The 26,139-nt window shown below is 43.1% G+C and overlaps 1 protein-coding gene across 1 annotated transcript in view; it reads right to left on the reverse strand.

The window, feature by feature from the left end:
* frmd4a (FERM domain containing 4A) overlaps positions 1-26,139 on the reverse strand; it is a 341,550-nt gene that overhangs the window by 213,985 nt on the left and 101,426 nt on the right. The window lies entirely within an intron of this gene.

Here is a 26,139-nt window from a genome sequence, read left to right on the forward strand (position 1 = left end):
CCTCACCTTTAATTCAGTGAGTTACTGAGATACTGATATTGCGACTTCAATGGAATGGGAGTTCTTTTGATTGAGTCCACCGCAGAGTTATTCAGAACAGGGATAGCATCTCTATTAACACCTTCACTCTCACTGAAAAAGATTCAGTGTTTCAGAATGTAAGCACGTGAGACTGCAGGCTAGTCTGCCAACAGTGGTCTCTTCGCTGCTCAACCCAGGATAAGATTCTGTACAAACCCAGACCAATGGCTCTCTTTAGGGGGTTGGGGTATGTAGGATGTGCAAAGCTGAATTAAAAGAGGAGTTTTTTTGAGAGGGTGCTGTTGGCCAACTATAAGGAGCATCTTGCCAAACCAGCTGCTAATGCAAACTGTGGGGGATGGGAAACCTTAAGTTCTAACAGAGAAACACACTTTGAACGAGATATCAAGAGATGGCAGATTGCTTTGAGAGAGAAAGACGCACGTTGATCTCATGCCTTTCACTACCAATGCCTCAAAGCACTCTGAAGGGTCCAATGTTGTTGGGAAAATGCAACAGTCAATGTGCGCACAGCAAGCTCCCAAAAAGAACAGTGTGATAATGACAAGTTAATTGGCTGTGCTGATATCGATTGAACCATAAGTGTTGGCCAAAACACAGGGAACCAGCTCTTTCTCCAATACACGACAATAATAAAACTCTTACATCCTCCTGAGACCTCAGTTGAACACATTCCCTTGTGAAGGGGCCTCGACCACAGCAGCACTCCGTCTGTGCTTCACTGGAACTCCAGCCTGGATCACTGCTCTCCAGTCCTGCTGGGGGGTTGGGCCGGGGGTGGGGGGGGTGGAACGGTGATGCCGCCGGGGTTGGGGCGAGGTGGTGGTTGGAGTTTCACCCTCAAACCTCTGACAGAGAGGAAAGACTTTCTATAAGGACAGAACTGAAAAGCAGTGACATCTTGCCAACCTTGAACTGAATCTAGTTTCAACCATACTAAGGACACTGAGGCACTGGGGAAGGTACTGATAAGATTTACAGGGATGATCCCAGGAATGTGGCATTTACGGCTATCAGGAACAGCTTCAGTCTTTTTCTCCTATCAGGAAACAGCTGTTGGGGGTGACCAAATAGAAATCTTTCTAATTCTGAAAGGTTTTGATAGAACAGACACAGAGAGAATCCTTCCACCTGAAAGGAAGAGCAAAACCAGAGCCTCTCAGTATAAGGGAATCACTGAGACACCAAGTAGGGAAAATAGGACTTACGAGAAGGCCATTCAACCCCTCAAGCCTGTCTGACCGTTGAACAAGATTATGACTGTCCTGATTGTGGCTTCAACTTCACTGTCCTATTGGCTGCCCTCATGACCCTGGACAGTGTTGTCTACTGAAGATCTATCTAACTCACCCTTGAATAAGTTTAAAGATCAGCTACCATTGCTTTGTGGGGAAGGAATTTCACACTCTATAGACCCTTTCAGAGAAAATATTCTCTCTTTTATACAGAAATGAGGAGAAGTTTTATTCTTAAATGGTGCCCCCAAGGTTTAGTCTATCCCACAAGTGAGAACATCCTCCGAGCAACCACCTTATCCAGTCCCTTCACCATGTTTCAGTAAGAGCCCTCTCACTCTTCTCCAACCGCTATGGATCTAACCTGCTTTCTTCATAAAATAACCCTTTCATTCCAGAACTTCCCTGAACTTCTTCTGAAGCAACTCAAGCTTTTTTAAAAGCAATAACATTTTTTTTCAAGTAAGGAGACCAAAACTGTACACAGTCCTGCAGATGTGATCTCTGCAAAGCCCTGTCTAGCTGAGGTCAAACATCCCCACTTTTCATTTCATTCCCCTTGCAATAAACAAGCTCATTCCACTTGCCTTCCTAATCACTTGCTGTACCTGCAGACTAACTTTCTGTGATTTAGTGAGGGAAGGTGGTGGCGTAGTAATAATGTCACAGAACCTGTAATCTAGAGCACCAGGTTAATGTTGTGGGAACATGGGTTTGAAACCCACTGTGGCAGATGGTGAAAGTTAAATTAAATAAAACCCAGAATTAGGAAAAAAAAATCTAATCTAATGGTGACCTGGTAACCCCTGTCACACGTTGGTTCACGAATGCCCTTCAGGGAAGGAAATCTACCTCCTCACCTTAACCTGGCCTACATGTGAATCCAGACCCATGCAATGTTCTTCATTCTTAAATGCCCTCTGAGATGGCTGAGGGGGGAAATCAGGGATGGGTAATAAATAGTGGCCTTGCCAGTATTCACATACAAGAAGGATGGCACAGGGGCTAGTGCTGCTGCCTCACAGCGCCAGGGACCTGGGTTTGTTTCCACACCCGGGCAATTGGCTGTGTGGCGTTTGGACATTCTGCCTGTGTCTGTGTGGGTTTCCTCCCACAGTCCAAAGATGTGCAGGTTAGGTGGATTGGCCATGCTAAATTGCACAGTGTCCAGGGATGTGCAGGCTAGGTGGATTAGCCATGGGAAATGCAGGGTGAGAGAGACAGGGTAGGGTGTTCTTCAGAGGGCTGGTGTAGACTTGAGGGACTGAATGGCCTGCTTCCACACTGTAGGGGTTCTATAATGATTCTAACAAAAAGCACTTGGCCATCCAATCTCTGAGCAACTGGGATCTGCAGTCTCTCTAAACTTCAAAAATAACATGTTGCTTCTCTATTCTTCCTGCCAACATGGACATGTTCACATTTAGCCACATTATACTCCATCCGCAAAACTGTCGCCCATTTCACTTAATCCGTCTTCATCCCTTTGCAGATTCTCCAGCTCCCCTTGACAACTCACTTCTCTCTACCTTGGTGTGATCTGCAGATGTAGCGCACCACACTCCCTCCTTTGCCTTCAGGAATGCAGAAGAAACCTCTTTTTCCTCAGACTACCGCAGAGAGTGGTTAAGATGTATAATTCAGATGTGTTTAAGGGTAAGTTAGAATGCCACAGGAGGGAGAAAGGAGCAGAGGGTTATACTGATGGGGTCAGCTGAGAAAAGATGGGAGGGGGCTTGAATAAAGCATAACCATCAGCACAGAGTGATTGGACTGAATGGCCTGTTCCAATGCTATGTATCTGATATGTAAATAGCAATAAATAATTCATAAAATAATTCATTTTTTAAAAATTTAACTGTCCAGCTAATACTAAAACTGAGGTGTTAATTATATATCTGTACTCACTTCATTCCCAATAAAATCATCAGGGATTTTAATCTGGAGACTTCCTGTATCAACCAACCACAAAGTGAAGTGAGTGCCAAAGACAGAATCATTTTCTCTAGGGCTTAAAGTTCACGCAGAATGAGTTGGTCGACCTTTCTGTGGGATGATTGATTTCTTTAAATCAATTCTTTTTTTATTGGTAATGAAAGAGCTTATTAAAAAAATGGAGTTTCATTCCTGCCTCACAATCCCTGGAACTGTTCAACTGGCACTGGTATAGAATGAGAAAAGTTCAGCTTCAGACCCACATCAGAATTATAAATGCTCACTGCATAATGTATAGATGGCCTCTACAAATGGAATATTTCATAGCTCTGCCTGTGTTACAAGAGTCCAAAAGGGCTTTGCTCAGATTTTAGTTGTTTTGATGTTTTTTGACGATCTAACATTTCTCAATGTCACCTTTGTTTTCAGGCCACTGGGGAACTAGCCAAAGCTTTCCTTTAAGTCAATCCATGATAATTCCAAGCCATGAACCAGAAAGGAGTGGGGCTGAGTCAGTATTCACCCAGAGGAAGGCTCAGTTGCACTGGGGAGTGGTATAGGCTGGCTTGCTGTACCCCCACTGCTTGCTTCTCTAACTCAGGGCTCCTTGTTCTTTTGTACTGTGTCGATACTCCTTCCCATTCTCATATCTGTCCAAAATCCCGTCTTGCTCATAACTGTTTTACTCCCTTGATACTAAGTTCTTTTTCTCTCCCCTTGGTGAACTAATATTCACAACCATTTCAAGTCATATCCCTGCACACTCTGTTTGATTGATACTTTTAATCTACCTGTATGGACGTAGTACAACACAGCCTTGGGGCAGAGAGAACTTGAACCAGCATCTCCTGGGCCAAAGGCAGGGGCACTATCACTGGCACAAGTGCCCTCTCCACCCTAAGAACATGTGAAATAGCAGGAGTAGGCCATCTGGCCCATCGAGGCTGCTCTACCATTCAATAAGATCATGGCTGATCTTTTTGTGGACTCGGCTACACTTACCTGGCAACTGACCATAACCCTTAATTCCTTTACTGTTCCAAAATCTATCTTTGCCTTAAAAGCATTCAACGAGGTAGCCTCGACTGTTTCACTGGGCTGGGAATCCCACAGATTCCCAACCCCTTTGGGTGAAGAAGCCTGCTTTATAATAACATCTTGATAAGCTTCTCCATGAATGACTGGACTTCACATGGGTCTCCTCACCCATTATCAGGTCATCATCTTCAACACTGTACACGAGGCTGAGAAAATGTGATTATACAGGACGTGCGTGTGTGTTTTAAAAAAAAAGATGTCTGCCCTTTTTAACCCGCAGCAACTGCTGGCAGATAGGAGAGGTGGAAATCCAGCCCCTCTGAGATCCCTGTGTATCTGATGGTTACAAAAATAACACCCCACAACATGGTCTACAAAATTCAACCAGTCCCTCAGTAGCTCATCACAGTGCCCCAGTATCAGAGTGTGCCTCTGTATTTTATTTAGGTGATGTGGTGTTTTACCATTCACGGAGTCCAGGTTGCCATGGCAACAGATACTTTTTGCATGCATGCTGTGGTGAGGATAGAGGCTCCGATTTCTTTCGACCGTATTGCTGATCAGAAATCTCTCCCCACTCTGAGCCACCAGCTTCTAGAATGCATGGTGGAAGGATTTACAAATCAATACCACTTCAACCAGTTTGGTGACATTATCCCTATCTCTGGACCAGGAGACCCAGGTTCAAATCCTACCAGCTATAGTGGTGTGTGATAGCAACTCTGACTATCTTGATGAAAAATATCTAAACACAACCTCCTCATTAAATCCTACAATGGGACTTGAGCCCACAGTGTTGGAGTCAGAGACAGACAAATCCACCGTATTCAATCATTAGAACTACAAACAGCCTTTCCCTGATGTGTAAACAGGAAGGTATCATCAACACACACAACTCGCAATTACAGCTAAACCGCATCCCTCCGCTGATAGATACCAACCCTCAGAGAGCACAATGTGGCCCTTCAGTCAAACAGGTCTGTGCTGATCCATCTACACCAATCCCACTTTCCAGCACTTGGATATTATGACATTTCAAGTGCTCGTTTATGTATGTTTCAAAGGTGCATTCCAGCTTCCCACCATCCTCTGGATGAAAAGGGTTTTCCTTAAGTCCCCTCTAAAGCTCCTGCCCTTCACATTAAAGTTATGCCTCCTTGTAACCGATCCTTCAGCTAAGGGGGTACAGCTGCTTCCTGTCAATCTTAGACTCCTCAATCTTCATGCCCCATGCTGGGTGCCCATATAAAGGGGTCCTCTTGTGGTGCAGTGGTGGTGTCCCTACCCCTGGACTGAAGGGCCTGGGTTCAAGTCCCACCTGCTGCAGAGGTGTATAATAACATCTCTGAGCAGATCTATTGGGAAAAATAGGTTAAATCATAAAAAGAATTGTATACCTCAATCAGGTCCCCACTCAACCTTTTCTGCTCTAAAGAAAACAATCCATGCTTATCCAGACTCTCTTCATCACTGAAATGCTCCATCCCAGGTAACATCCTGGCGAAACTCCTCCTGCATCCCCTCCAGGGCAATCCTAACCTTCCTGGAGTATGGACACCAGAACTGCACACATTACTCCAGCTGTGGTCTAACCAGAGTCCTGTACAGCTCCAACATCACCTCCCCGCTCTTATAATCTATGCCTCAACTGACATTACTAAAATAACGTTTTTTTATTCATTCACAGGATGGGGGCATCACTGGCTAGGCAGCATTTATCATCCATCCCTAATTGCCCAGGGGGCAGTTAAGAGTCAACCACTTTGCTGTGGGTCTGGAGTCACACGTAGGCCAGACCAGGTAAGGATGGCAGCTTCCTTCCCTAAAGGACTTTTCAACAATCGATTCATGGTCATCATTAGACTCTTAATTTCAGTTTTTTTAAAAAATTGAATTAAAATTCCACCATCTGTCACTGCAGGATTTGAACCCAGGTCCCCAGGACACCATCTGAGTCTCTGGATTAACAGTCCAGCAATAATGCCACTAGGCCATTGCCTCCCCTGTCCCCATGTGCTGAAATAATGATTGTTTTGGAAAATACTAAGAAAAAGTTTACAATGAAATGTGTGTGTCCTTCTTGATGTGCTGTCCAAGAAAATAAGATATTTCCACCTCAAAAACCAAAGAACTGCAGATGCTGGAAATCAGAAACAAACCAGAAATCAGTACAGGTTCTGAAGAAAGGGTCATTGAACGTTAACTCTGCTTTCTCTCCACAGATGCTGCCAGACCTGGTGAGATTTTCTTGCCATTTCTGATTCTGCTAATATTTTCATCTCGTCTAATCTTATTTACATGTAGTTCTTAGAGTTAAAGGGACCAAAGGGTATGGAGGGGCAGAAGCAGGAACAGGGGACTGAGTTGGATGATGAGCCATGATTATATTGAATAATGGAGCAGGCTCGAAGGGCTGAATGGCCTACTCCTGCTCTTATTTTCTATGTTTCTACGTATATCTGGTGTGAGAATAGTACCATGTGTGTTTAACAGATTAATTGGAAGTAAAGTCAGACCAGAAACAAATGTTAACTCTGTTCCACTCTGAACAGATGCTGCCAGGCCTGCTCAGTTTCTCTAGTATTCTGCGCTTCTTTCAGATTTCTTTTAGAACAGATTATTGAGTAACATGACCTTATATGACCTGTGGGAATTTTCTGTACACTATACTGGAAGATGGAAAATAGAGGTTTGTCACACAAATCCTTTCAGAATGTGTGTTTCTTCCTGCCCCCACCACTGTCCCTAGCTCGCTGCCTCAGGGCTGAACTGTCAGTAACATGGAGTCGCCTGATCAGGAGTACACAAGCCCACAAACAGAAGGAAGGCTGAATTTAAATGATTCTGCATGCTGCGATCAAGAATTCAACAGACAGCATCATGTGAGTCCTGATGAAGGGTGTAAACTCGAAACGTCGGCTTTCCTGCTCCTCTGATGCAGCCTGTGTTCCTCGGGCCCCACACTGTGTTGACTGTGTGCGCACTCACTCCGCTGTGAGTCTCTCTATGCTCACCAATCAGTGCCTGCCCCACGAAGGTTAGCAATAACCCATCAGAGAGAACAGCGGGGGTGGGGGGTGGCGGGCATTAGAATGTGTATAAACTGGAACATGTTGTGGACTGGGGCTGGACAACTTCTGGTAGAAACAAGAGTACAGAACAATACTCTTACAATTGAGTGGATCCAGGATAATGGGGAAAGAAGTTGGAGATAGGCTCTCACAGTGAGACAACGTTGGAATTCACAGATCTCTCTCATGAGAGTTCCAGGCTCCTCGATAATTACTGCTGTTGACTAGGTGACATTGAGATGAACCCACACACATTATTGCAAAAAGAGTACCAAGTATGCCCAATTTTCATTACACTTCTCTCTTTGTCTACTGAACCCTCGGATAATGGTGTACATTTGGAGGCGTGTGATCCAGACATTAATGAGGAGGCCAGATCTGATGGATGAAGACTTTGATTGCAGTAGAGGGCTGCCTTTGAGAGACAATGGGGTGGGAACAGCTGGCAATGGGGGTTTACACACACCCATTGCCAAACTGTGCAGGACAACGCAGTTTGGCTAGGGACTTGCCCATCACTCGTTTAAAATAGTTTCTAATCAACCTGTTCAGAGATGCTATTACACATCTCTGGAGCAAGTGCGACTTGAAGCCAGGCCTCCCACTGCACCAGAAGGGCCTTCTGTCACTACTTTAGTACTAGCACCAGTGAGATGAAGCCTTTAGCTGAACATTAATTACCCACTGAAGGGCTTCATTTGGCCCACTGAGTGGTGAGCCTCCTAACACCAGTGGTAAAACTGCAAGCCTTAATGAGTGCATTCACCTTTGAACATACCAGCAGGGAAATCAGTCCCATATGTTTAACACCTCCATCACTGAATTCCCCACTGTCAATGTCCTCAGGGTTACCATTGACCAATAACTCAACTGGACGCACAACATAATCACAGCAGCTACAAGAGAAAGCCAGAGGCTGGGAATCCTGCAGAGAGTAACTCACCTCCTGACTCAGTGAGGCAGCATTTCAAGAAAGCAGCTTACTGCCACTTTCCCAAGAGCAACTAAGGCTGGGCAATAAATATTGTTCTGGCAACATCCACATCTCATTAAAGAATGAACAACTAGGATTCTCAAAATAATCTCTAAGCTAATCACAATGACACTACTTACATGGACATGGTGGTATAGTGTCGACATTATTAAGCTAATAATCTCATGGCCTAGCTCACTGCTTTTGAGACATGGCTTCGAGAAGCTGGTGAAATTTAATGTCAGTTCATAAATCTGGCATCTAAAGCTAGTCTCAGTGATGGTAACCATGATAACTATCAATGATTTTTTTTGCAACAATCTATCTGGTTCACTAATGTCCTTCAGAGAAGGCAATCTACCATCCTTATCTGGTCTGGGCCTACCTTTGACTACAGACCCACAGCAATGTGGCTGACCCTTAACTACCCTTTGAAATGGCCAAGTGAGCCAATTAGCTTAAGGGCAGTTAGGGATGGACAATAAATGCTGGCCCTGTCCATGCTGCCTTTTTCCAAAAAAAAAATTTTAAAAATGAAAACATCAAACTACAAATTACCTCAAAGCAAATCAATTAATGCATCAAAACTGTTCTGAATTCCAAAATTCAACAATTCATCTGTCCAATACTTCGTATTACAAAGGCTCGCAACATTAAATGCAATTTAACATTCGCTGCTTCAGACAGTATGGTTAATGATCACATTGAAAAACAGGCTTGACAATGAAAAATGTGCCTTGCTGGAAACCTATTGGATAAATGAATATATCCCTTTGTTCCAAGATCCCAAGGCATTCGACACACATTTTAAATTATCCTACATTTAAGCAAAGAACAGAAAAGTAATCACACTTATTAATTGATTGTGATTTTCAGGATGAACAAAGCAGTTATGTATTTTCACCACAGTTGTGGGTGAAGACAGTATGTTTTGCTGAGTGGTTTTGCTCCAAATTTTATCTTTGACTACCTGCTGGTACACCAATACATTTCCCTTCATTTATTTTCTCGCTGTCAATCCTCAAGCTTCCTCTGTCAGCATCTCCCAAACCCCATAACTCGACTGCAACAAACATAGAATCCTGGAGAAACTCTGCAGGTCTGGCAGCACCTGTGCAGAGAGAAACAGGGTTAACATTTCGAGGCCAGTGATCCTTCTTCAGGACAGTTCTCTTAGAACCCTATGGCCTAGTTGGACAAGTGCAGCAGGCAGTTAGGAACACCACAATCTTTCAGTTCCGCTCCAACTCACACACTATCCAGAGCAGGAAGCACCATACTCGACAGTTTCTGGGTTAGTATCCTGGGACTTCTTTCCTCATTTGTTTGTGGGATGTGGGCGTCGCTGGTTCGACCAGTATTTGTTGCCCATACTTAACTGCCCTGGAGAAGGTGGTGGTGTGTGTCGATCAGCTGTGGGGGCACCCACAATGCCATTAGGGAGGGAATTCCAATGAAACTGAAGGAATGGCAATATATTTCCAAGTCAGGATGATGAGTGGCTCGGAGGAGAACTTGCAAGGGGTGGTGTTTCTGAAAAACTGCTGCCCTTGTCTTTCAAGGTGGTTGAGGTCATGGTTTTGGAAGGTGTTGTTGAAGAAGCCTTGGGGAGTAACTGTAGTGCATCTTGTAGATGGTACACACTGATCATAAGACAGAGAAGAAGAATTAGGCCATTCAGCCCATTGAGTCTGCTCCATTATTCGAGCATGGCTCTTATGTTTCTCAGTCCCATTCTCTTGCCTTCTCCCCATAACCTTTGATTCCCTTCCAAGTCAAGAATTTATCCCTCTCTGTCTTGAATACACATAGTGACTTGGCCTCCATAGCCTTCTGTGGCAATGAGCTCCATAGATTCACCACCCTCTGGTGGGAGAAATTCCTCCTTATCTCAGTTCTAAAGGGTCATCCCTTCACTCAGAGGCTGTGCCCTTGGGTCCTAGTCTCTCCTACTAGTGGAAACATCTTCTCTAAGTCCACTCTATCCAGGCCTATCAGTATTCTGTCAGTTTCAGTGAGGTTCCCCCTCATCATAGAATGCCTACAGTGTGAAACAGGCCATTCAGCCCACTGAGTCCACACTGACCCTCCAAACATCATCCCAACCAGACCCACCCTGTTACCCTATCCCTGTAACCTTGCATTTCCATGGTTAACCCACCTTGCTTGCACATCCCTGGGCACTACAGGCATTTCCCATGGCTAATCCACCTAACTTGCGCATCTTTGGACTGTGGGAGGAAACTGGAGCAAACCCACACAGACATGGGGAGAACGTGCAAACTCCATACAGACAGTCGCCTGAGGTTGGAACTGAACGAGGGTCCCTGGCAGACTGAATCAAGCGGGCTGCTTCGTCCTGGATGGTGTTGAGCTTTGGGAGCGTTGTTGGAGCTGCACCCATCCAGGCAACTAGACAGTAATTTCCACTTCCGTTTGTACAACAATGTGGGTGCTCGCACACCGTGTGGACTGCAACGGTTCAGGAAGGTGGCTCAGCATCACCTCCTCAAGGGCAATTAGGGGCGGTCAATAAATGCTGGACTTCACAGTATCCAGGGATGCTCACATTCCATAAATGAAGAAAGAAAAATCTGATAAATCCAGGTTTAAAGTCAACACTATGACTTTAACTTCAAACGTATGCTGTCCATATGTGCACTAGTTTCGTAAGACGTTATTTCCAGCATGTGATCGGGAACAAAACAAAAACGCAGCAAGCTATAGATCTGGAAGAAGCAGGAAGATAAAGGCTGTACGAAATGGAGTGCATGTGTTAGTATTGTCTGCACGTAGAGTTCAGTTTCTTTTCACCCAAGGGAATCATCATGAATTTTCATCAAACTTCATACACAGAGTCCTTGAGGGTCCTCATTTCTACTGGGAAATTTACATGACCTAATTAACTTGGAATAGTGACAATTCTCATCCAGCAAACATTTTACCACGAACAATAATTGACTTCTTCAAAAATTCAACCAACTTGAGAAATCCGCTGAATTGATTTTGTTAGCACAGCTAAAAAAAGCCCGTAATATTTGATCCTGAATTAATACAAAGCCTAATAATCAGCTGACAAGGCTAGTATCAGTTTTGAATGTTTCACTGCTCGGTGCTGGAGAAAGTTAACCTTTGTGCTTTTTCATTCTCAGCTGCCAAACCGATGGCGGATTTAAAGACAGCTAAACACATAGATGAATTTATGGAATCCTTCACTTTCACCATAAACTGCAGCAGTAGCACATCTCTTTCGATTTAGAAAGAAGTCTTTTCCAATTTTTTTTCTAACAAATACTCTGGAAACTGTAAATCCATTGAGAGTGGCCAGATTAGCTCAAGCTCTGACCCTACTGATATTAAAATTATAAGCCATACAATTTCCAAACTGTAAGTTTGAATTGGGAAAACAAAACCTCTGAAATTTGCATCTTGCACACAAATTCTTTCCACTAAACATTAAAAAGGGACCATCCATGGTGTTGCTGATTTAGAAGTGAGGTTTGCAGAGCAGATTCAACATGCTTTACTGCTCTAGTCTTGCCTGTCTGTCTAAGGAATCTCCAACCCAGGGTTTAAACAGGTAAATTCAGACAACCATAAACCCCTTCACGTTGCTCGGTGCAACAAGAGCTTGCATTAAGAGAGTGACTTTAAGGACTTGATGAAGCATTTATCAGCCACTGAATTACTTTTCAACCGTAGTCATGACTGTTTTTCAGGCAAATTTAGCAACATGTCTTATGAAGAGAGGTTGAGTGGATTGGGCCTGTACTTGTTGTAATATTAAACATGCAAGATTTTGCGAGGACGTGATAGGGTAGATGTGGTAAGGTTGTTTCCCCTTGTGGAGGAGTCTAGGACCAGAGGGCATCATTTCAGAATAAGGGATTGCACATTTAAGATGGATGAGGAGGAATTTCTTCTCTCAGAGGGGAATGAATCAGTGGAATTCATTACCACAAAGGGCTGTTGAGGCTGGGTCATTAAGTATACTCAAGACTGAGATGGACAGGTTTTTACTTGGTAAGGGTGTTGGGGAAAAGCCAGTAAAGTAGAACTGAGGATTATCAGATCAGCCATGATCTTATTGACTGGCGAAGCAGACTCAATGGGCTGAATGGCCCATGTCTGCCCTTATGTCTTATGATCTTATTCAAATTGTCTGGAACCTATATCAGAATGTGACAAACACATATAATTTTATACACTTTTTCTTTCTCTTTATATTCCCGTGAGCTTCCACTGGCTGTGACAACTGTTTTCTAAGGATAACACAACTGTTCACTGTCGTTAGCTTAAGTCCATCAAATTCTAATTATTGGATATTTACCTTTTTTGATGTAAACAGACCTCAACTATTGAGTAGAATACAGGCTTTGATATTATCATGGAGGGTCTTTCGGGGCCTTGGTCAGGATCTTTACAAACAATTGGACACAAAGGTGTTGGTAAGTTGGAGTTCTAGTTGCCATACTTCTAGCTGTTGGCAAGGTAGCAACAAGCTGAACATATCTCTCTCAACATCTAATGTCAGTGATCTCTCACGCTACTGAAGATGTAGTCTAACTACATACATACCTTGTGTATACCTATTTTACACAGGCGTATCCCTTTAAGGTAAGCAAGTGTAATGTACTTTTGAATTCAACAGAAGGTTTACACAAAGTACAGGCTGTTGGTCTTGTTTGATTGGCAGGCCAATTAACCTTGACATTATCACAGAACCAATCCCTTCTTGAAAAGGCACAGCGGAAAGAGAATGGTTTTTTTTTGGGGGGGGAGCGTGGAAATCAGGGGCGTAAATTGTTTTAATTGTGACTCAGGGGAGTTACATTCAATATACAGCACAGAAAGAGGCCATTTGGTCCAAGCCAGTATTTATCCTTTCCCCCCAGCCTCCTCCAACCTCTTTCCATCTCAGCCCATCAACAGATTATTTGACTCCTTTTTCTCTTATGTGTTTATCCAGCTTCCAATTAAAACACACCCATGTTACTCACCACAACTAGTTGTGGCAGCACGTTCCACAATGTAAAGTAAGTTCAAATTCTTGTTAGCTTATTGGAACCCATTTTCCTTGGTCATTTTATGAATATTCTGATCAAATTTCCACTTTGTCGTTCCTTCTGCTGTTCTCTGTAGCACTGGGTCATTCTTTATTTTTCTCAGACCATCAACATTTTCTAGTGTTCACTTTCTGTTTCCAGCTGGTGGATGGAAACATTTCAAAACACAAGCTATATCTGACCCGGAATTAAATAGCTTGTCAAATTTAATTAAAGATTTAATAGATACGGGGTTTGAGGGGGGGATCTTACTGGAGCTACTTCAGTTCATAAGAAAAGCATCAAATTTGAAACAGAAACAACTTAGACGGGTACTTTTGCAAATCAAAGCTCTTAGTGTAAAGAGTAAACATCCTAGACACTTGAGTAATTTTACCAGAACCGTTTTCCTCTTTCCAAAGGCAGTGATTCACAAGAGGGAACATTGCCCTGTCCAGAGTTGGGTTGATATCTGCAGGATGCAATATTATGGATTGGAGTGCCCGATACCTCCTGACTATGGATATGATGAGCTGCATTCTACCTCAGCTAATCCATGCTGTGTTTCTGTCAGCCAGGAAGGGGAATCCTTTCCTTTGGGAGTCCCCTGTGCCCTTTAAAGGCACCCCCTTCCCCAGACTACACCTCCCCTTTCAACCTTGGTGATGAAACCCATTTCCACCAATCTGTGAAAATGTAACATTAATGGAACACTGAATTCCGACAGTAACTCAGTGGCAGCACTTAATTCTGCCCTGCCATAGTGCAATAGGGCTTATGGCTAGGTTTATGACAGGTTACACAGATTAGTTCAAGGGTCATCGAAAAGCAGTCTGGGAAAAACAGAGGGCCCACTTTAATCTGATTCAAGCTACTCTCAGAGTAATATAACTGTGGGGTAGCAGGATTCTGGCTGGGTGAATGGAAAACAGATATTTCAATCCCCATGAAATCCATCTATATAAAGACACACGTTGGCTGCAGGAGGCTGGGGCATAGTGGTAATATCATTGGACAAGAGAACTACAGCCCATGATCTCTACGATCTAGAACAACATGGGAATGCCACCCCCCTGGAAGTTCCCCTGAAGCCACTTGCCACTCTGACTCGGGAATATATCACTGTTCCTTCAGTATTGCTGAGTCAAAATCCTGGAAATCCCCCCACTGAGGACAATGTGGGTCCACCTACAGCAGCGGTTCAAGAAGGCAGCTCACTACCACCTCCTTAAGAAGCAACTAGGGACAGGAAGTAGATGTTCCGGCATGGTCCATATCTCATGAAAGAATGAAAAAAAAACCGGATTCCGACAATAATCTGTCAATTAATCCTAACAACACTATTTACATGGACATGGTGGCATCTTGATATCATTGAGCAATTGATCTCATGGCGTCGGTCATTGCTCCTGAGACACGGCTTTGAGAAGCTGGTTAAATTTAAGTTCAATTCGTAAATCTGGCATCTAAAGCTGGTCTCAGTGATGGTAACCATGATCGTTATCAATGATTGCTGCAAAAAAAAACCCAACTGGTTCACTGATATCCTTCAGGGAAAGAAATCTACCCTTACATGATCTGGTCTGCATGTGACTCCAGATCCGCAGCAACATTGCTGACTCTTAATTGCCCTTTGAAATGGCCGAGAAAACCACTCCATTCAAGGGCAATTAGGGATGGACAATTCATTCATCCTGTGAATGAATAAAAAAAAAATCTGGGGAGTTACATTCAATAAATTGTAAGAACTAGAAGAAAGCGTAAATATATGATTAATATCTGAAAATTCTTCTTTGAACAAGGCATGATTATCTTTGTTGTGGTTGAGCCCAGAAACTTTATTTTTTTAAAATAAGATGTTAATCCCAGCAAGTTATTAAAAGAACGAAGCCACAAGCTTCCACAGTTTAAATCAAAAGAGTATTTACCATAGAAGAGCCAAATAAAACAAACCTATCTTCAATCCTCTAAAAAAGAATCAAAAATGAATCAACAGGCAAATTATGTTCAATTATAGTCTATAAATTACACATAGATGGCAGATGTGATCAAGACAGACTTTATTTCAGTCAGCATTTAGGTTTCCATCTTAGTCAAAGAATCTTTCAAAACATTGTCTTCTTCATGAAGAATTTCATCTTACCTTCTTTATTGAGCCCAATTGCCCATTGACAGCAACATACAACCAACCCAAGTTCCAATCTCATCTATCTCAATCAGGTCACTGCTCAATCTTCTGAACTCCACAGAATACAGACTCAATTTCCTCAGTGTCTCAACAGAGGAATACCCTCTCTCCCCAGACACCCAACCGAACAAACATCTTTGTACTGAGTCTAATACAAGCACATCCTTCCTTAGGGATGGAGACCAAAACTGTGCTCAGTAGCCCAGGTATAGTCTTGCCGTACAACTGGATAATGACTTTAAATGTGGGTGTGATTAAGCCGCATGGACTGTCATGATCAAATCAGCAAATCCACACATTTCTATTTGTGTTAGATAGAAAACATTGACATTATTTACGAAAATCCATTACCCCAGTGACAGCAAAGTGTTACAGCTGTGTATAGATAGTATTCTGTGCAATATGTGTTTGCGATATTTAAGTTAACAATGAAAATACATTGTAATTATGTAAATAAGGGCTCATTAACATAATTCTTGATTAACCCTCTTTATTGTCTATAAACTATAAATCCACTGTTTCATAAAGACAAGACTTACCCTTTCTAAAATGTCTTGTTCTAACGAAATTACAATGTATATGCAAATTAGCTCACATATGTTAAAGTAGATTACTACTTAGTTTCTCACATTCCTTTTAGCATAAACTACAAATTTTACGAAGATAGGACTGGTATTTCAGCAACTGAGTTAATTAATATAGTAAAATGTGACTGGGAGATTCTGCATCAATAATATAAATTCCAGCTGATCATGACTAACAGATTATAAATGATGAAGGTTTTTTTTTGTGATGGAACAAGGAATCTCTAATTATGCATGTAAATCATACTTAACTTTCAAATTAGAATCAGGTTAATGAGGAAGAGAAAGTTTCCTCTCTGACAAATTTTAAATAAACCATAAGAGAGGCAACGTTTCCCAGTTTTATAAAGGTGCTTCAATCCATTATGGCGTACCTAACTTGTTTCCCATTGGGTTAAGGACTGCACAGGAGAGGGAAACGTGCCTTGCTCACAAGGATTTGGCAAATGTTTTCCCAACTGCTAAAAACATCTAAAAACAGGTTGCCAACCTGCTGACCTGGAGCAACAGGAGACTACACGCGTATGAAACAATAGAAACAGGATGTGACAGAAGGAACTAAGTGAGCCAACACCGCTCTCTGATCCTGACACACCCAGTCATTAAATAATCCACTGGAGGAGGTTCCATCCTCAATGATGCCCAGCACATCAGTTCACAACACAAGGCTGAAGCATTCACATCCATCTTCAACCAAAAGTGCCGAGCGGATGATCCATCTTGGCCTCCTCCAGTAGTCCCCAGCATCATAGACACCAGTCTTCAGCTAATTCGATTCACTCCACATGATGTCAAGAAATGATTGGAGACACTGGATACTGAAAAGATTATGGGTCCCTACAACATCCCAGCAATAGTACTGAAGACCTGTGTGCCAGAACTTGCTGCTCCCCCAGCCAAGCTGTTCCAGTACAGTTACAACACCGGCATCTACCCAACAATGTGGAAAATTGCCCAGGTATATGCTAAAAGTCAAAAACTCAGGACAAATCCAACCCGACCAATTACTGCCCCATCAGTCTCCTGTTGACCATCAATAAAGTGATGGAAAGTGTCAGTAACAGTGCTATAAAGCAGCACCTGCTCAGCAATAACCTGCTCAGTGGTGCCTAGTTTGGGTTCCGCCAGGGCCACTCAGCTCCTGATCTCATTACAGTTTTGGTTCAAACATGGATGAAACAGCTGAATTCCAGAGGTGAGGTGAGAGTGACAGCCCTTGGTATCAAAAGGCTGCATTCAACTGAGTCTGGCATCAAGGAGCTCTTGCAAAACTGGAATCAATAGGTATTAGAGGGCAAACTCTCTGCTGGTTGGAATCATACCTGGCACGCAGGAAGATGGAACAAAAACAAAGTTGCTGGAAAAGCTCAGCAGTTCTGGCAGCATCTGTGAAGGGAAAAACAGAGTTAACGTTTCAGGTCCGGTGACCCTTCCTCAGAACTGATGGCAGCTGGGAGAACATCAGTTTATATCCAGAAAATAGGGAAAGGGATGGGGTAGGGAGCAAATGATACGATAGAGCCTTAAGAGACAGAAGAGCAGTTGGACAGACAAAGTTGATAACAATCAGGCTGGGAGGGTGAATAGTTGTTAATGGGGACTGTTAGTGACTAACAACAGGTGGTGTGTAGGAAGATGGTTATGGTTATTGGAGGTCAGTCATCTCAGCTCCAGGACATCTCTGCAGGAGTTCCTCAGTGTACTGTCATCAAGATGGCTTGGCCATCTTCACCTGCTTCATCAACGCCCTAAGTCCATTATCAGATCAGAAATGAGCAATGCTCACTGAGGATTGTACAATATTCAGTGCTATTTGCACACACTGAATCACATATGCAGCAGGACTTGGGCAATATCCAGCTTGGGGGTGTCCAGTGGCCAGCAACATCCAAACCATAGCACTGCCTGGCAATGACCATCTCCAACAGGACTGAATCTAACCACAGTCCCTTGACACGTAATTACCACCTGCTAAATGCCCCACTAGCAACAACTAAGGGGTTATCATTGACCAGAAACTGAACTGGACTAGCTATATAAATACTGTGGCACAAAAGCAGGTAAGAGACTGGGAATTCTGCTTCTGATTACCTCCCCTCTTGACTCCCCAAAGCCTATCCGCCATCTACAAGTCAGGAGTGTGATGGAGTACTCTCTACTTGCCTGAATGAGTACGACACCAGCAACGCTCGAGAAGCTCAAAGCCATCAGGTGGTCAACTTGATCAATACCCCCCCATAGCACTTTCCAAACTCGAACTCTACCATGTAGGAGGACAAAGGGAGCAGATCTTTGGGAACACCAACCATTGGATTAGATTACTATTCCTTTGCTGTCACTGGGTCACACTGCTGGAACTCCATTCCTAACAGCACAGTGAGTGCACTTACACCACACAAGAGGCAACAATTTGCTGGGGTGCACACTGTCACCTTCTCAAGGGCAATTAGGGATGGGCAATGCCCGCTGATTCTGTGTTGCAGTGGGTCTTAAACCCACAGCCTTCTGACTCTGGGTGTAAGGACACCCACTGAACACCAGGATTCCTGGCGGAAGAAGGTTTAGATGACATTCATCAGGATGTTAGCCTGGGCTAGAGGGATTTGGCTATGAAGGCTGTCCAGGCAGGCTGGGCTTGTTCTCCTCAGGCTACAGAAGGCAGAAGAGGAATCTAATTGAGGTGTATAAAGTTCTGAGGGGTACAGGTTGAGTGGATAGGGAGAAACATTTCCTCTGAGTACAGGGTTCAATAACTTGGGGCACAGTTTTAAGGTAAAAGGCAGGAGATTTAGAGGGGATTTGAGGAAAAACCTTTTCACCAACTGGGTGATTGGTATTTGGAGCTCATGCCTAAAAGGGTGGTAGACGCAGGAACCTTCAATATATTTCAGGGGTATTTAGGGCAGCATTTGAAATGCCACAGGAGGTTGCAGACCAGATGCTGGGAGAGGGGGTTAGAACAATGATGGACTGATGGGTTGTGAAAAGTAGTGCTCTATGAGAGTGAAACCTGACACACCACGTTAATGTGACATGCAAACACTGCTATAACTAACCACTGTGGTCTTAGGCCAAGGGTAACTTTGTACGGCTCTTTTATTATTCATTCGTAACCCTAACCCTAACCTTCCTGAAGTATGGACACCAGAACTGCACACATTATTCCAGCTGTAGTCTAACCAAAGTCCTGTACAGCTCCAACATAACCTCCTTGCTCTTATAATCTATGCCTCGACTGAAATAATGGTTTTTTTTTATTCATTTACAGGATGAGGGCATTGCTGGTTCGGCAGCATTTATTGCCCATCCCTAATTTCCCAGAGGGTAGTTAAGAGTCAACCACATTGCTGTGGGTCTGGAATCACATGAAGGTCAGACTGGGTAAGAATAGCAATTTCCTTCCCGAAAGGACATCGGTGAACCAGAGGAGTTCGACCCCCACCCCCAACAAGAGGTTCCAACAACTTGAGTTCCCAGAACATTACTTCAGTCTTGGGCTCATAGTTCAGTGATAATAGCACTAGGCCATTGCCTCCCCTTGTGACACAGTGGTAGTGTCCCTATCTCTAGGCCAGAAGTCCAGGGTTCAGGACCCACCTGTTCCAGATGGGTCATAACGTGTTTGAACAGCTTGATGCAAACTATCGAAGGGCAGTTTTGTGTAGCTACTCACCTTCACAAGCTGGGCCTGCATGTTAGGACACAGTCAGTGAATGCATTGTTGTGAAATCAGAGGGGAAAATTTTGGGAAATATATTTTGGAAGAGACAGTGTTTAATCTGGTTGTACCCTCCTCCTAAACACCTGAATATAAAATATCAATACCAGAATGAAGGGCCAAAGCAAATGGCTGAAGAAATGGAAGAGAGAGGGCATGTCGTGACACGGTGACCTGGGAATTGAGCAGAGAAATGAAAAGATGCATTAACAGCAGCTTCCAACTTCCCTTTTGTTCAAATGGATTGAGTTAACAAACACACTAGACAGAAAAAATATATCATTTAAAAATTCTTCAGAGTATTTGTGTGCAAATCAAGTGCATGTACATAACTTGTTTGATCTGGCAGCTGACATCAAAGGATCAGCACAAACAAGGTCCCAGTGAACAGTTAGAAAATTAAAACAGAAAGTGAGGAACATGTGGAACACACCAGGGAGGGTGTTTGGGGCTAGCCCACTCGAGTCATTTAAAATACAGCCTTTTATTGTTCTGTAAAAAGCAGCAACAAAACAAACAGTAAAATAAATAGGAGATTGTATATTTCAAACCTGGGACACACACTGCATGCCCAGTGAGTCAGCCTAAGGTTGAAGGGCTTGTGACCAGCCAAAATAAAAATCTCACCAGGGTTATCAGTCTACAAACTACTTGCACACAGTGTGTTAGCTCAGTTGGTTGGATGGCTGGTCTGTGATGCAAGGTGATGGCTCAACTCCTGCATTGGCTGAGGTTATTATAAGGGTCTCAACTCATCAACCTTCCCCTCACCTGAGGTGTGGTGACCCTCACATTAAACACCACCAGTTGTCTCTGTACGAGAGAGTAGCCCCATGGTCTGGTAGGATTACAGCATCTTTACCTTGTGCATCAGAGATGGAAGGGTTATGACTTCAAATAAATGTGCTCAAACATTTTCAAAAACAACGGATTTCGAGGAATGTATTTGTCAGCTAATTTCTGACACTGTAACCTCAGACTTGCAACACCACTGAATTGGTTAATTATATACTGCCGGTAACATAAATGTGAAGTCATAAGGTGCTTCACTGGAGTGTTGTGAAACAAACATACTGAGGTACAGAAGGGAATAGTGGGTCAGTTAAAAAGTAGCAGAATAACTCAACAGAGGCTGGTATCCTGTCACCAAGTCACTCTTTACTTACACATGGAACATCCTTGACACTGATCCAGCTCCCTCAGATCCCTGACACTCCTGTTCTTATCTGTCAGCCAGGGCTTTCTAATTGGGGCTGTTAACCTGGTCCAATCGGGGGACTCTATTCTATGATGTCCACTTGACTGACCTTGTTACAATTACTACAGGTAGGTTTTCAGGAATGTCTGAAAAGGTGGAAAGCAAGGTAGAGGGGCAGAGAGTGAAAACGGGGGATTGCAGAGGTTAGAGTCCAGACAACTGAATGGTGGAGTGGTAAAGACCAAGAGGACAGAATTAGAGGGGCACAGAGAACTGGGTTCAAGACAGAAAAACTATTCTAGGGGAAGTTGATCAACGTTTGAGAAAGGAACAAGTTCACTGGATCCAAATACATTTCTCTGTTCTGGGAAATACTTCGCTGGCCCAATTTGAGGGCATCATCGTCTCACACTCTAAAATTCAAAATCTGATTTTGTTTTTCTATTACTATTTTCAACTATTTTTATTGGCAATATTTCGGTTTAAATGTCACAAACATTGCTGAAATTGAGCCCTTGCTCTGTGCATGGAATCAAAGGAGATAGCCTGCTGTCAATCATTTTCCTTTAAAGTCAAAGACTTCAAAATCAATTTAAATCAATTGTTGACTCCATCTATATTGTGGAATCAATCTAAATGGATTGGAGAATTCTGACTGAGGGTAGTTAAGGCTACTGAGAATACTGAGGAAATCACTAGCAGGATATTGTCAATCAGTGAGGAAAAGAATTGCTTTGTTTAGTTCAGAATAGAGTGTTGGAGTAATATGCTACTTGCCCGAGTGCAGATGCAATAGATTCTGATCAATGGTATTATCCCAGCATTTGTCAATCTCTTCAGAGCTGAACACATCTTGTTTCTTTGTCAAATTTTAAAAAAAGCATTTGGCCAAACTGCAGGCACTTAAAAATGTGATTTCACATAACTTTTGTAGCCAAGATCAAACTAAATTGAACAGCCACTAATGAATAAGGAACTAATAAAATGCTGACTCAGTCAACACTCTTATTTCTTATATATGAGGATTTAAGCACAATTTCAATTCAAGGTTAATCTTTTCAACACACCATTTGCATCCACCTTCACTGCCGTATGGACTTGTAGAAATCAGATCCACAGCATTCTGCTTTTACACAAGTCAATGAGTCTTTTGCAATCCCGCTCGGGATGATTTCCTCTGCTTATCTATGCAGAGCAGGATACTGTTACTGTCTGCACAGAGTGACAGCCTTGAGTAATTCGTGGTCAGGTATAGCACAGAGTTAGGGACAGTAACACCAGGCACTGGGGATGAAGAGCCCAGTAACTGCACATTATTTTTGACATTGTGCTTTTGCCACACAATGCCGCAATTATATGCCATCATGTCATAGAAGCAAGTCCAAAAAATAATGTGTTAGCAGGCACAATTGTCACAAACAGTGCATAGTTAAAGGATCCACAAACCACTGCTTTTGTGTTGATGCAAAATGATTTTGCATGCAGAGAAGTACAGAACTGATCGTATTTTGCAGCAGACACATCAATGATCAAATACAAGAGCCTCGCAGCTTCATGAATGCAGTGGGAAGCCAAATGTAAGGAGGCTTATCTTTCTGGTTAATCTTTCTGTCGGCCCTCTATTCTCACAAGCATTATGAAACAATGAATGAACTGTGTGACAGATACAGAAGGCCATTCGCTGTATCTTAGCTTATTGATCCAGAGACAGCTCCACTGTGAAACCAATTGCTTTGGAAATAAATTTCATCCCCACTGTTCCTGTGTGTTCCAGTTATTTTCTCACAACAGAGTCTGCTCAGATCAGACAGCTCAGGCCTGGTGCTTTTTCTCTGAAATGCCTCAGCATCTTCTTCATGTTTCAGTGACTGGAAGAGGACACATTACTGAAGACAGCCTGACCAAAGCACAATACAGCTGAAGCTTCACCTCCTCGACCTGTGTGCCAGGGTCACGGCTACACATTCCACCGTTCGATTTGTTTTGGAGATGGCTATTCTGCAGAGACTGGATGCACTTTGCATTCAGTCTGTGAGAGACAGGTGCAACACACATTTATACACCCTTTCATTACCTTAAAATGTTTCAAAATGCTTTGCAGTGAAAGCTCTGTGAAATGCATCAGAAGTGCTGCTTTGCGAGGTTATTAAAGAGACAGTCTCTGCAGAGCAATGTCCCAAAAACAACAGTGACGTATATAATCAGATATTTTTTCTGAGTGGTGTTGATTGAGGGACATATATTAGCTTGGACATTCAGAAGAATTCTCTCAACTTGCTCCCTGCTCATCATTTTCTGTGCTCCATCTGAAAGTATATTTTTTTGAACTCATTTTCTTGACGAGGATATCGCTGACCAGGCCAGCATTTATTGCCCATCCCTAATTGCCCAGAGTGGGGTTAAGAGTCAACCACATTGCTGTGGGTCTGGAGTCACATGTAGGCCAGACCAGGTAAGGATGGCAGGTTGCTTCCCTAAAGGACATTAGTGAGTCAGATGGGTTTTTCCCGACAATTAACAGTAGTTACATGATCGATGTTGGGCTGGCTTAGTTTTATTCCAGTGTTTTTCTGAATTCAAATTTCATTGTCAGCCATATCTCCAGAATATTAGCCTGGGGTTCTGAAATCCAAGTCCAGTGGCATTAGCACTACATCATTACATTACGCTCTGTCCTTAGTTCAGGGTAATCTTTCCATAACTCTTTACTTCAAGCCAGTCTTTTCATTTACCTTCAATTTTCAAGTCAAATAACACCGATTATCCTCCTTTTATCCTCATCTTTTAATGTGAAATCTTCCTTGCAAAATGTCTGTTTCCTGAAAAAAAGTCTCTGCTTTTGCTAATTACATTCAACAGATTTCTTCCTCAGATAATGACATGGAATGTTTTAGAAGCTGTTACACCCTCCAGGCCTTACCCAAACATACATGTTCCCCACTCACTCACTGTGCTATCTTATACCAGCCATTCTACCTGCTTAGCAACTCACTCAGTATCCATCACAGGCTGGTCTCAGGAATCATGTCGAAATGAAAACAATAAACGTTTAACAGTCTAATACAGTTTATCTCTCCTGCACACTTGACAGTGAAAGAACATCTCATGTTTGTGAAGCCCATTTGGCTTTTAAATATCAAGTGACTAACCCATTGTTTAAAAAATGTGTCCACTTAGACCTCACATCAAAGATAGCTACTACGTTAGCAACCTCTTTAAACTTCAATCAAACTGTGAAAACTCAGAGCCACTTGCTGAGATAATTATTTGAAACACAGCCAAGCATTTATAATTATATAACGATAGCTCTGGTGAAATGTCAGCACAGATCTCTATTTAAACTGCACAAACAAAAGGAAATGTTTCTTACTAACCTCTACATGACGATCTGTCAAAGGAATCCACTAGAGTTTGTTCTCTTTATAACTCTCAGTCGCAGTTAAACTCTCTTTTTTTTTCATTTTAAAGAGTGGGGATTTAAAAAGCCTCAAATTAGGACCTTATCAGCCCTTCATGAGTGTTTATGTTTAGCACACCAGGCAAAACGAGTTCTGGTTGAAGTCAGCACTGACCTCCGATGACCTTGATGAGTTTGAGATCCCCTTCCGTGTGAATCATGCCCTAGCTTCCTCCCCGCCCGCCCCTTCCAGTAAAAAACTGATATGAATGCAACCAGAAAGTTCAGTATCTGGGACTTCTGTATCTGGCTCTGCGCTACTTGTTTGAAAAATCTGTTTAGTTTTCCCAACTCCAGAAACATCTGGCTCCAAGTCAGAAACTAAACCTGGAACCTTGCTGCTATTCGCACTTAGACCAGCCTGTGATGGATACTGGGTGAGTCGCTAAGCAGGTAGAATGGCATTGTGTACCCAGTAAAAAAAGAAACCTTTCATCCCACTTGCTTTAAGAAATAAAAGCTTTTCTAAAGTTTCTACGTTTTCCAATTTACCAAGTTTCAACACGATTACATGTGTTCCTCTACCGATGCACAGAGTGAAAGGATGCAATGTCATTAATCAGATGTACAGAATCATTACGGCACAGTGGGCCATTCAGCCCATCTTGCCTCTACTGGCTTATCAAATGAGCATCATTGCCTACAGCCAATCTCTTGCTTCATCCTCGTATCCCTGCACACCATTTCCATCCAAATAAACATCCAATGTTCTCTCCAATGCCTTAATTGAACCTGCCTCCCCCACATTTCCAGGCAATGTATTCCTCACCCTAACTACTCACTGTGTGAAAAAGATTTTTCTCACAACACCCTAGCTCCTTTTGCACATCACTTTAAATCTATGCCCCTTCTTGCTCTTGTTGCTTTTACGAGCTGGAACAGTTTGTCCCGATTTACTCAATCCAGCCTGCTCTTGATTTTGAGAACCTCTATCGAATATCCACTCAGTGGTCTCTGCTCCAAGAGGAACAGTCCCAACTTCTTCAATCTATCCTCATCACTGAAGTTCCTAATCCCTGGAACCATTCTTGTAAATACCTAATAATGAGGGAATACTATCACTATTGGCCTAAAATGATCTCAACACTCAAATCAGTTGCTAAAGTCATAAGGTCTGAAGATGGGTCACTGAACTTGAAACGTTAACCGAGACAACAAGGTGCAGGGCTGGATGAACACAGCAGGCCAAGCAGCATCATAGGAGCAGAGAGGCTGACGTTTCGGGCCTAGACCCTTCATCAGAAAAGGGGGAGGGGAAGGGGGTTTTGAAATAAATAGGGAGAGAGTGGGAGGCGGATAGAAGAGGGATAGAGGAGAGGATAGGTGGAGAGGAAACAAACAGGTCGAAGAGGCGGGGATGGGGCCAGGAAAGGTGAGTGTAGGTAGGGAGTTAGGAAGGGGATAGGTCAGTCCAGGGAGGACGGACAGGTCAAGGGGGCGGGATGAGGTTGGTCGGTAGGAGATGGAGGTGCGGCTTGGGGTGGGAAGAGGGGATAGGTGGGAGGAAGAACAGGTTAGGGAGGCAGGGACGAGTTGGACTGGTTTTGGGATGCGGTGGGGGGAGGGGAGATTTTGAAACTTGTGAAATCCACATTGATACCATTGGGCTGCAGGGTTCCCAAGCGGAATATGAGTTGCTGTTCCTGCAACCTTCG

This window comes from Rhincodon typus, chromosome 22, assembly GCF_021869965.1.
Source record: "Rhincodon typus isolate 14 chromosome 22, sRhiTyp1.1, whole genome shotgun sequence".
Taxonomy (NCBI): Eukaryota; Metazoa; Chordata; class Chondrichthyes; order Orectolobiformes; family Rhincodontidae; genus Rhincodon; species Rhincodon typus.